This window comes from Hypomesus transpacificus, chromosome 19 (assembly GCF_021917145.1).
Source record: "Hypomesus transpacificus isolate Combined female chromosome 19, fHypTra1, whole genome shotgun sequence".
Classification (NCBI taxonomy): Eukaryota; Metazoa; Chordata; class Actinopteri; order Osmeriformes; family Osmeridae; genus Hypomesus; species Hypomesus transpacificus.
Genome location: NC_061078.1, coordinates 455,636 through 468,470, shown reverse-complemented (window position 1 = coordinate 468,470; position 12,835 = coordinate 455,636). Strand labels below are relative to the sequence as shown.

General features: G+C 43.8%; 1 long non-coding RNA gene across 1 annotated transcript; it reads left to right on the top strand.

Annotated features, from left to right (window-relative positions):
• Positions 1-3,219: 3,219 nt before the first annotated feature.
• LOC124482116 lies at positions 3,220-11,576 on the top strand. The gene is made up of 3 exons (XR_006957712.1): positions 3,220-3,356; positions 10,958-11,098; positions 11,184-11,576. It is a non-coding gene; the product is annotated as an uncharacterized LOC124482116 (long non-coding RNA).
• The last annotated feature ends 1,259 nt before the right edge of the window (positions 11,577-12,835 follow it).

Genomic DNA, 12,835 nt, shown 5'->3' with positions numbered 1-12,835 from the left:
AAAAGTATTGGAACAGATATACTTAAAACATATTTAAGTGAATAAGACTTAATATTTAGTTGCAAATCCTTTGCTTTCAATAACTGCAGCAAGTCTGTGACCCATTGACGTCACCAAACTTTTGCATTCTTCCTTTTTGATGCTTTCCCAGGCTTTCACTGCAGCCTCTTTCAGTTGTTGTTTGTTTTGTGGGGTTCCTCCCTTCAGTCTCCTCTTAAGCAGGTAAAATGCATGCTCTATAGGGTTTAAGTCTGGAGATTGACTTGGCCAGTCTAATACCTTCCATTTCTTGCCCCTGATGAACTCCTTTGTTGTTTTGGCAGTGTGTTTTGGGTCGTTATCTTGCTGCATGATGAAGGCTCTGCCAATCAGTTTGGTTGCATCTTTCCTTAAATTGGCAGACAAAATGTTTCTGTAGACTTCCGAGTTCATTTTGCTGCTGCCATCATGTGTTACATCCTCAATGAAGATTAATGAGCCCGTCCTAGAAGAAGCCATGCAAGCCCAAGCCATGACATTACCTCCACCGTGTTTCACAGATGAGCTTGTGTGTTTGGGATCATGAGCAGTTCCTTTCTTTCTCCAAACTTTAGCCTTTCCATCACTTTGGTAAAAGTTAATCTTTGTCTCATCAGTCCATAAAACTTTGTCCCAGAATTTTTGAGGTTCATCTCTGTACTTTTTGGCAAATTCCAGCCTGGCCTTCCTATTCTTCTTGCTAATGAGTGGTTTGCATCTTCTGGTGTAGCCCTTGTACTTTTGTTCATGAAGTCTTCTGCGAACAGTAGATAGTGATACCTTCACTCCTGCCATCTGGAGGTTGTTGCTGATCTCACTAACAGTTGTTTTAGGGTCTTTCTTTACAGCTCTCACAATGTTTCTGTCATCAACTGCTGATGTTTTCCTTGGTCTACCTGTTCGACGTCTGTTACTTAGTACACCAGTAGTTTTCTTCTTCTTCAGGACATTCCAAATGGTTGTACTGGCTATGGCCAATGTTTCTGCAATGGCTCTGATTGATTTTCCATCTTCTCTAAGACTCACAATTGCTTGTTTTTCACCCAAAGACAGCGCTCCGGTTTTCATGTTGTTTTCACCTCTGAATACAGTCTGCATAGACAAAACCTATCTTACCCAATCTGAACCTGAGTGTAGACATTCAGTGGTATTTATTGATTGAATAATGTATGTAATAGGACACACCTGGGCAACAAAACACACCTGTCAGTCATATGTTCCAATACTTTTGCTCACGTGACAAATGGGTGGGTTCGAACAAAAAGGTGATATTTTCTAATTTGTGCATCAGATCCTGATGTAAATACCTGGAAATAAAAGCTGAAACGTTGATCTCTGGTTTCACATTCATCGTTTGATGTCAAGCCCAAATGTTTTCAGTCTACAGCAAAAATAAAGGAATTGGCCTCACTGTTCCAATACTTTTGGAGGGCACTGTAGATATGTGCCTCCGACAGCCCATGACATTTGGTTTGAAAATAGAGAGTAGATATATATATATATATATAGTAGAAATATTGAATTCTGTGCCACATATAAAAATATTATTATAGCCTAATGATCATATTATTTTGATTGTCAACAATACATGAGGCCCTACCTCAGATTTTGTATTAATGTATAGAAATGCAATTGGATAATACTATCTTTGCCAATAACAATATATCGCTATTAAATCATGAAATGTATAACCTATAAATCAATAAATAATTGTCGATGTTTTCAGTCGTGTGTGTTACGTGGTTTTCTGGACAGCTAGCTGCGTCTAGCAGCTGCCTGGCCTGGCCAGGTGGTGGCGCTGTACAACAGTAACAACCACACAGCATCTCTCTCCCCTGCCACCGCCACTACACATACAAACATCTTCAGAAATGTTCAATATAAAACGGGGCCTGTCAACTGGGTGTTTACATAGTCACGACTAAAACGTGATCAAAGGCGGACAGATTAGAAGAAGCAGCAACGTGATTTGATTGGTCCTCGGGGCTCTGCCTTTTCCTTGTCAAATGAATACAAGGTAGGAAGCATGCTGCTAAACATTGTAGCTTATAAACTTGTATATATTAATGTCAAACCAATTTCCTATCTCATACCATTGAAATGCAGAACCCTCATTAGGAATGCAACTGAGAAGCGCAGCTTACTGAAAACATACTTTATTAAACAGAAAATTCACATTCAGTGTTTCATCGAAGACATCAGAACAGCTTATGGAGGTTTGTTGAAAGCTTGTGTAGGCAGGCGCCAGTGTGGATGTTACGCTGCTCATTGTCTGACGTGTTTCAAATCAACAGTAGGCCTTGGCTACTTTAATACGGATAATAAGGAACCCAGAAAGTGTCCTGTGTAGACGAACACCCGCGGCCTTCACTGCGGGTGTTCTCACTGTGACTCGTACTGAACTCTGCAGAGCAGATTCTGCCCCGACACACCATGGAGCTCCACAATAGATATTTTAATTTGACGTGTTATTCATTTAGCAGACGCCGCCCTTCGTCCAACTACATGGAGGATTTGCATGTGACCTCATGATCTGCAGTCAAATGCTCTACTGCTGGAACAGTGGCGATTTTATACCCTTTTTAGGGGTGCTCAAGCAGCTGTAAGTAGTAGCCGGGGCCAACACAGCATTTTACCCGTGCTTCCAGACTTAACAACTGCCTCTGGAACCAATCGTCACTCCTAATGCCTAAACCTCACAGCCAATCAGAGGCAGCGTGGGGAGAGGTTTAAAGACCCATCTCACATCTAGTTGAAACAATTGTAATACAAAATAAAAAATTGTCTATTGTGTTAGCTTTACAGTAAGTGATGCTTTTGACTTTTGCTTTTTAAAGTAGTTCAACACAGGTAATCCCGTTTGTTTAACAGTTTTTTATGATGTATGCTATACAAAAAATGTCTTTATGGTTAAAAGAACGTGACATTGTTTACAAGAGCACAGATTCTACATAGATCTAGCCTCTTTAATTTTGCTCTCAAAGTGCACCAGATTCATGCGTTTAACTTTAAAATGTAATAGATTTTCTTCCAGGGGAGCATGCCCCTGGACCCGTCTAGAGGGTCAGGGGTTCGCCGTATCCTTATCACCTTTTTCACCCCTGACCTGTTTGCATGCCTGTTATTAGCAAGGGGGTTTAACACTTTTGCAAGGCACTGTATTCATGTCTCATTCTCATTGGGTGCTGAGCACCCCTAAAGGTCTGATCCTAGAATCGCCCCTGCGCTGGAACCATGTGAGACAGAGGAATTTGCCAGATCACGACCTTGCAGGAATCCATCTGGCCAAGCTCAACGTTACTTTTCTGCCCTCAGGGTTTTGGACCAATCAGCGTCCGGTAAGGAACTACTGGATTTTTGGAATATGGTCAGGCGTTTGGTACACATTCCGTACAAACATATATACATACATCTGACAAAAACTATGAAAAAATGACGACACAAAATATGTGGAAGAATGTTAAAGCCAGGCGGCGTGGTTGAAGTGAACACGTGACAGCGCCACTGAGAATTATAGCCCTGCGAAGGATGTTGATACTAGACAGGTGGGTAGGGAAGGGCAAACGATGCCGTGAAGTTCAGGTGGTTTCTTCAGATTGTGCCGGTCCAAAGAGCTGCACTATCGACACATTAAAAATTAACATCACATTGACATCTAGTGGTTAGCTAAAATGATAACATCCATTTAAACTGGCTGAATGATGCGTAGTGGTAGGCTAGTCTCCGATGGAAGACCCTACTACGTAATTGTATTTTTGTACTTGGCTATGTGTGTTCATTTTGATCTGATATTAGTGATATGGAGTTAGATTAGTTTCTTAATTCACAAACAAACGTAACACGATTCACAAATGTGTTTCAGGATTCGCAAATAAATGTAACACGATTCACAAATGTATTTTGTGATTCACAAATAAATGACCCCATTACATTTGTTTGCAACCTAACGAACACAAGTTACAAATCGGACAAACACAAGTTACAAATCCCTGCATCTGTGTGTGTGGATTTTTGGAACCCTCCTGATAAATTCAGAAATGCATCTTTTCTAAAATGTATTCTCTGCAGCCTATCAGATTGTCTCTTCCAATTTTAGCCAATCACAGCTAGCTTGCTAAATGTTAGCCTAGGAAACACTTAAAATTACTAAACATGGATCCTTCCATTCTCATGAATATTCAATCACGTATGATAATCGGTTTAATAAGATTAACAAGCAATATTTCACCTACATGCTACCAGACGACATTGCTCGTGATCTGAAGGAGACGATGTCTGTTATTATGGCAGGTTGTTGAAGTCCACACAGACACGTTAATCTGATCAAATTAAATTGCTTAAATTGGAAGAGACGATCTGATAAGGCTGCAGAGAATATCTTTTAGAAAAAATGCATTTGTGAATCTAAGCACAACAGGAAAAAAATACAAAAAAGGCATTTATATATCTATGGGGAGAGCTGCCACTCTCGGGAAACTTCCAGGTTCTGAACTTGGTTGGTGTTGAGTAAAGCAATGAGTGTTTGCACATGTGGAATGTTGAATGGCACTGATGAATTAGTGTGTCATTTTGATTGATTGTGTTTGAAAAAGGAAATCAAGATGCACCTTGTTGAATTGTCTGTGTTACGTGGAGAATTGTATGTTGTGTTTTGTAAAAAGTGTTACATGAAATTGAGTCAAAAGCCCAAAATGTGCATGTGGTTTGCAGATTTGAGGTGTGGCTCTGGTGTTTGAGTGTCAGGTTTCAGAAATTGTGTGAAAAGTAAGGTATTTGTGTGAAAGCATTTGAAAAAAAATGTAACAGGGAGTGGACAGGCTCTCCTTAAACAGGGTCTGGCCTTACATCCCACCCCTACAGACAGGCTCTCCTTAAACAGGGTCTGGCCTTACATCCCACCGCTACAGACAGGCTCTCCTTAAACAGGGTCTGGCCTTACGTCCCACCCCTACAGATGGGTTCATTGAATCACATCACTGCCGAGAGATTTGTGCCCGGCTTTTCCAAACATTTTCCATGAACGACTTCCCAGATGGTCTAGATCACTTAACAAACCAAACAGCCTACAGATTAACAGCGGTGAATTTCTGTACTTGATCTCGTCCTGTCCGGTCAGTGACCAGTCACATCAACAAAAGGGCAACATTTGTATTTTACGGGACCAGTGGTAGCTAGAACTCGTCAAGTAGAGCAAGCAACATAATCCCAAATTAGCTCAACGGTAGCTACCTAACACGTTCTCTCCTTAAAACAGTCGATGTATCTCATCCTTACTAGACTAGCCTAGCCCTAACTAACCCTAATTCTTTCTAGGCTGTGGTGAAAGCTGGATGTGCACGGATGTGTCTGAGAGGGCCTGTGTCCTCTGTGCTCGGTATTATTCAAGCGTTTAACATTCTGACCACAGCTTGTAGTGGCGTGATCATTTGACCGTCGGTTGAGAATCTTGGGCGACTGCCAAAACAGACATGCTATCCCCTGTGGCAGAACGTCCTGATACGGAAATCAGTCTTACTTAATCTTATCAACTGACCTTGAAAAATAGCACTTCTCGATAAAAATGACATTAGTAAGCTCACAGTGAAGCATCCGCCTTATTTATAGCTATCACGGAGAGGGCAAAGGTATTTTTCATATAAACACCTGTTTTCTTTTTTAATATAGCCCACAAGCCTAATTTGTTGTGAGGGCGGTTATGTTCAAGTGAAGATCATAATTTCTTTCTTTTACCGCTCGGAATAGACTACAGTTGGAGGCTGCATATGACATCAAATGTATCACCGGCAAAAGCCACACATCTACCTAATTGCTGTTGCCTTTTATCTGAGTGCATTATTCATGAAAGAGTAGGCCTAGCCTTCTCCAAATACAGGTTGAATTTTGGCCCTCATGAACAGGCATTGTAATGAGGCTAATCAGTAAAAGTGGCTTGGTAATTCCCCTAGACTGTCACCTGCTTATGCCAGTTCTCCAGGCTATTGCATTGCACGCATTTTCAACCTTTTCGACGAGGAACGGTTTGAGTAAAGGGGACTTCATTTGAATGCAGGTGTAGCGCGCTACAGTAAACAGACTACAGCGCCAAAAGGTTGTTACCAGTTCGCCAGCCTCCACACTTTCCCTGCCCGGCTCTTTCCCGTGTTACTCCAGCTGCAAAGTGCCTCGGGCACAAATGTATGGTGGAGGTAACTAGCCAGCAATTAGGTTCTTTATATGGTCAACTAGCAGATGACAAATACGCAATTACATTTCCTGCCTCACACATTTAAGTGGACTGCCACCTTACGCAGTGAGTTGTCCAGCAAGCGCTAATCATTTTTTTTTCAGAACTAATGGTAAGTGCTTTCACTGTGGGCCCTACTACAGTTTGAATGACACAGGCATTTACAGTAGACATGGGCTCCCGCTGTCGAGGCGTTAAGAGATTAGGTTATATTATGTGATTTTCTGTTTTCTCATCAAAACCGAAATCTTCGTTTTAATGGTCCACAATTCATCTTTTCCCCAACGCTTTTGCACCTGGTTGAGAGACACATGGACAGCTCAGCTCTGACAGGAACAGTATGTTACTATCAGTGAATAGCCCTGATCTGTCCTCTTCTAGTGAGGGAGGGAGGGAGCTGTCTTACGACTGGTATGGTGATTTGGAGGTTTCAAAAAAGCCTTCTGAAAAGAACAGGTGCACGCGTGTCTTCTGGTGGGAGAGCTCATGTTCTGGTCTTCTAGATAACTCTCAGTAGTAATGAAGAGCTGGGTGCTAAATCTATCATTTTCTGCCTGTCTGTTTGCCTGCCTGACTGACTGCAGGGGCGGTGCCCCTGTGACTACAAGCCTGGACCCCTTTGTGGCCCTCCTAAATGAAGTCATCCCGGCACGAGAGGAGATGGAAACAGTGAGGAGTGTGCTGCAGCTGGAACTATGCAAGATGGCCAGATAGCGACACCAGTTGATAAAAACGCATTACGCAGTATTTCACGCATACTGACACCCTACCAACATGTCCACAGACAGCAGTTAGACGTGGATTACAAAGCTAGGAATGTAAACAAATCTCTTAAATTAGGCAGCAGCATTAAGAGCTTCATTTGTAAGACAACATGGTTATGTTCAATGAAAAACAGTGAGTAATTGGCAGGGGCGGATCTCCCGGGTGGCATGGGGTGGCAACTGCCACCCTAAATATAGCCTTGCCACCCCAACTGCCACCCTAAATATAGCCTTGCCACCCCAACTGCCACCCTAAATATAGCCTTGCCACCCCAACTGCCACCCTAAATATAGCCTTGCCACCCCAACTGCCACCCTAAATATAGCCTTGCCACCCCAACTGCCACCCTAAATATAGCCTTGCCACCCCAACTGCCACCCTAAATATAGCCTTGCCACCCCAACTGCCACCCTAAATATAGCCTTGCCACCCCAACTGCCACCCTAAATATAGCCTTGCCACCCCAACTGCCACCCTAAATATAGCCTTGCCACCCCAACTGCCACCCTAAATATAGCCTTGCCACCCCAACTGCCACCCTAAATATAGCCTTGCCACCCCAACTGCCACCCTAAATATAGCCTTGCCACCCCAACTGCCACCCTAAATATAGCCTTGCCACCCCAACTGCCACCCTAAATATAGCCTTGCCACCCCAACTGCCACCCTAAATATAGCCTTGCCACCCCAACTGCCACCCTAAATATAGCCTTGCCACCCCAACTGCCACCCTAAATATAGCCTTGCCACCCCAACTGCCACCCTAAATATAGCCTTGCCACCCCAACTGCCACCCCAGTTGGCAGCTATGAAAACAAAGAAAAGTTGTGGCTCATGAAACATTTGAAGGAGCGAATTTTTCTAATATCCCACTGCAAGTGAATGCAGCATGAGACAACTCCACCCACCTCCCCACTCCGCAGAGTCGGACATTGCGAGAGCGAATTTCTAATGAACAAGCCCAAACAAAATCTGCAAAAAAATTTAAATAAAATGCAACTCCCTGGCCTTGTCTATTCCTGTAATTTTGGTTGATAAGTGTTTCCGTGTCAATTGTTCAGGGCTGAATGGGCACCTTCCTACACTGGTGGCAGTGGGCTCGGTTTGCAAGTTAAATATTTCGAAAGAATAGAGATGTAATATGAGTTGACAAGTTTATTTAAATTTTGCATCAGACCAATGCGTTCTATTTGAAATTCTGCGGGTTTATTGGCAGGAGATTATGAGGTGTGGCACCCCAGTGGCAGAATTATCAGACTGTCAGTCTGCCTGCCTGTCTGTCTGTGTACCTGTCAGTCTGCCTGCCTGTCTCCCTTTCTGTCTGTATACCTGTCTGTCTTTTTCACTGCCTGTCTGTCTGCTACATGTTCAGCCCCTGTTGCTGGGAGCGTGACTGAGATGGAGCGGAGCTCATGACAGGAACTGAACCTTATTCATTCCTGAGACATTAGCAGACGCCAGCCCTCCGTTGGCGAGGAGATCAATTTCAGATTAAACTGGACAAGCAATGCAGGCAGCTCTCAGAGGTACAGTAGTGCATAAAAGCAGAATTTATACAATCGCTTCACCTTGGAGTTATAGCATGCCATTGTCTGGCCATTCAATGGAAATCCCTTAGACGCACAACGCACTGGTATTGAGCTCTCATGGTAAAGATGGCTGCTCAATGTGCTGAAACTCCCTGTGAAGGAACGTTAGACAGACATGTATACCTATAGAAAAATGACTTGGCATTGATTTTCCATCCTATAGTATATTACCAGAGGTGCTTGGCATCAGCTAGGCTGGTGAGTCTGTACGCTTGGCGGAGTTAATTAATAGACCTGGCTTCTGAGTAGTCAATGGAAAGCGCTGAAATATCGACGTGGTTCTCCGGGGGAAACGTCATGTTTCATGTTTTTGTATTGAACCTAAATTGATTTGAATGCAACCTTTCTAATGCCCTCGGTCAGGAAGAATATAAAACGTTTTAACCCAGTATTGGATGGAGATGGGGCGCATCAAGTACTTTTAGTTAGTGCAAATGTCCTGTTAAAGACTGGAAGGCTACTGTATAATTACTTTGGCTGTAAATTAAAAACACGCTTAATATACTCATGCCTAATCATTTTGTCTGCCGACCGTCAGTGGGAGACTACATTAGGACATCACCAGAGTAATTGCTCTCTCAAATTGCCAATTTGAAATCTCCCTCTGTCGTTAGCGCTCACCAGTGGCCTCCGAGGGCGAACGTCTTTTAAGGTAATTACTAGAAACACACACTGTTTGCTGACAGTTTTGTGACATCCCTCAAACTTAAAAAATAGTTTAAATATGTATGAAACTATGCATACAGATTATTGATACATTGAAGTAGCCTGTGTGAATTGATTATATTCCGGCGGTTCAATTGAGTGATCACTCGAAACAAAATTGGCATTCGCAGTGCTAGTGTTCTGCTTGAGGGGTGGTGAGCAACACAAAGACCTAATGTTGCTTTGGCCTTCAGTGCTCATTATTATTTACATTTAACATTTTATTTATCTAACAGACGGTTTTATGTAATGCCATATATATAATAATAATAGGAGTTTTATTATTTTTATTATTTTATTTTATTTATTTTATTAACCCTACTTTATTTATATAGCACATTAAGTGCTTTACATAAAATCAATAAAAACAATATTATAAGTTATAAAACTAATAAAACCTGAACACAGCCCGCCGTTTTTACGGTAATCCAGAACAATCTCAGACCTTTTGCACAGCCGTCCAGAAGCTAAGTTTCTCAAGCCTTTTGATTACAAGCCGCAGTCTTTGCGGTATCTCGAGCCTTTGTATATAAATATAAATTAAATGTAACGAAACACAAGCCGCAATCTTTGCGGGAATCGAAAACATAATCAATAAAAACTATAATACAAGTCAAACACACTCCGCAGTCTCTGCGGGAATCCAAAAAATCAATAAAATCTATACTACAACTAATAAAAGTAATAAAACCCCTCTGAGATCAAATTAGTTAAATGCTTTGGTAAAAAGATAGGTTTCAAGCTGTCTTTTTGAAAATGTCTGCATATACTGCATATTAAAGCTGAAGATCAAGGATCAGAAGTGCAACAGTATTTCGGTTGTCCGAGTCAAGGAAACAGTATGTATTCCTTAGTCACATCGTATAGTACCTTCATGTACCAGTCATGGCAGAGATGGTGGTAGTGGGAGGAGCTGTAGAGCAGAGATGGTGTTAGTGGGTGGAGCTGTAAAGCAGAGATGGTGTTAGTGGGAGGAGCTTTATAGCAGAGATGGTGTTAGTGGGAGGAGCTGTAGAGCAGTGATGGTGTTAGTGGGAGGAGCTGTAGAGCAGTGATGGTGTTAGTGGGTGGAGCTGTAAAGCAGAGATGGTGTTAGTGGGAGGAGCTGTAGAGCAGAGATTGTGTTAGTGGGTGGAGCTGTAGAGAAGAGCTGGTCTTCTCAGGGGTCCGGAGGAGAGACTCATTCGTTGTTCAGACTGAACTGGTGTCTACAGGAGATACCGTCAGCACCCCTGTCCTTCTGACAGATGGAGGTCCTCCCCTCGCTGCGACAATAGAGGAGGAGAAATCGATCACCCTCGAGGAAGAACGGATGGGGGGGGGGCTGAGTAAGGGGTCATGGGTCAAACTTAAAGAGGGCCGTTCTTCACACCACAAGGGGGATCAAGTAGAATTACAACCATACATCACTACCTCTGTCTCTCTGTTGCCAAGGAGACCTGGTTCAACATTCCCTCCTAAACTCATCATCTCCTCGTCACTCCTGAACTGATTGGTGTGTGTGTGTTTGGGAGTCCAATTTGATTTGCTTCTCTTTACCCTCGAGATGAATATAGAGCAATCAATCCTATTGGTAGTGTGTTTATGTTGCAAATTGGCCAATCCCCCTGTCTTTTGTGACCTAGTCAAAGCATGTAACTTCCTGTTCCTGTGACAGGATTCCCTGTAAGCGTTCGGTCTGGTCCGGTTCCAGTGCAGAACATGTCAGTGTGGAGGAGCTCCGAGGCTCCCAACATATGGGGGGATTTGAACCTGCGACCTCTTAATATAGCTCTTGGATCAGCAGTCAAAATCTCAGGTACCCTCCCAGCCAGGTACTGTGCTCATAACACACCAGGTACTGTGCTCATAACACACCAGGTACTGTGCTCATAACACACCAGGTCATCCCAGGACATGAGCGGCGGCCATCTTGCACACGGCTACACGTCCTTAACGTGAAGTAGATCACATCTTTACCAAGCGGGCGTGGCTCCAGGGGGATGAGGAGGCTTCAGCCCTGCTGCCTGGATCTGTGAGGCTGCTGCTCCTCCAGCCTCCTGAAGGAAAACTAGAAATGTCAATGAACGTTAAATTGAAATCCCTTTCTTGCCATCGATTTGTGTGTTGGTGAGCTGGGTGCAGAAGTCATTCCTACAGCAGCTGTAAAGGAATTAGATGGGACCCATTGATGAACTTTGGCTTGCTGGCAGGGAGACCTGCAGGGAATACGTACTTTGAATTTTGCACCAAATAACTTCTAATGAGCAACTAGTGCTCTTTGTCGTGGATTACTTTAGAACAGCTTCAGCATTTAGCAGAATGTACTTGAGACTTTTCCTTGAGTTTGCCAAGCCTTCTATGATATATTTCCTGCTCTTATTAAACCCATTTGTTAAACTCTTAACCCGTGTGCTGTAAGTCCCTGAAGGTAGGGCCTGGTGGCACCATTTTGTCCCAAGCTATTTTAGAAGACCTGCTTTCATGTCTGGCATTGAAACATCTCCCTTGTTCTGGACTGTTCCAGGAGCTCAGGTGTGATGGAGTGTGTCATTACTGCCGGTTTCCATAGCGATACCCTCCTGGTGATGGCAGGAGGAGGGAGGGAGAGGAGGGGGAGGTCCCTGTGGAGGTGGACCCAGGGGAGCTGCCTGAAATGCCCCCCAGCCTCCACAGCCTTTACAGCCCCTTCCCCCCAGCCTCTACAGCCCCCCTCCCAGCATCTACAGCCCCTCCACCCCAGCCTCTACACCCCCCCAGCCTCTACAGCCCCCCCCAGCCTCTAACACAGACAGTCCAGCACTACAGTGGCCTGTGATTATGCACTACAACTGAATTATCTTTGCAAAATGAGGCATTTACTTTCAGTCTGGGAAAGAAAACGTTTTAATTTTGAGTGATTTCATTCCCCCTAAAAGTATTTGCAGGCGTAAAATCATTTATTGGGAGCTAAACAAACCAACACCAGAACCTATTGTTTGGGTGCATTATTGTCAGATCAAGTAATTAATGAATAGCATGAAGAGGATAAAACATCAGATCTGTGTTTGGGTTGCAGAGAGCCTTCAGTCAGCGTCTTAACATATCAGCTCATCTGAGCAGCCCCTTTCCCTTCCTGGAAGAGGCTCTCATTAGAATCTTAATGAGATGTGTTTGATATCTTATCAGTGTGAGTAGAGACTCCCTGGACATATGTGGCTGATCTGTGGGCCTCGGCTGTTGGGGGAATCTTCATTTCCTATTGTGGCTTGGTGTCCGGCACCAGCCTGGATCGCAGCCTGCTGTTCTCTGTCCTCTCTCACAACGCTAAAATATTCATTACTGTCATTTCGGTTCAATTCTTCGTCGTTGGCCCCCTGTCATCTTCGGGAACGCGGGTCGACGTAAAGGCATCTCTATGGCAACGGCAGTGCCTAACAGGGTTCATGCAAGCGTGAGTGCGTCTTGTTCTCTGACAAGATCGCTGCGTCGCAGCCAGATGACGGGAGAGGCGGGGGAACGACTCTTCCTTTGTTTAAAGCTGGACTGGCTGTGCTGCTGAACCCCCCCGCACCCT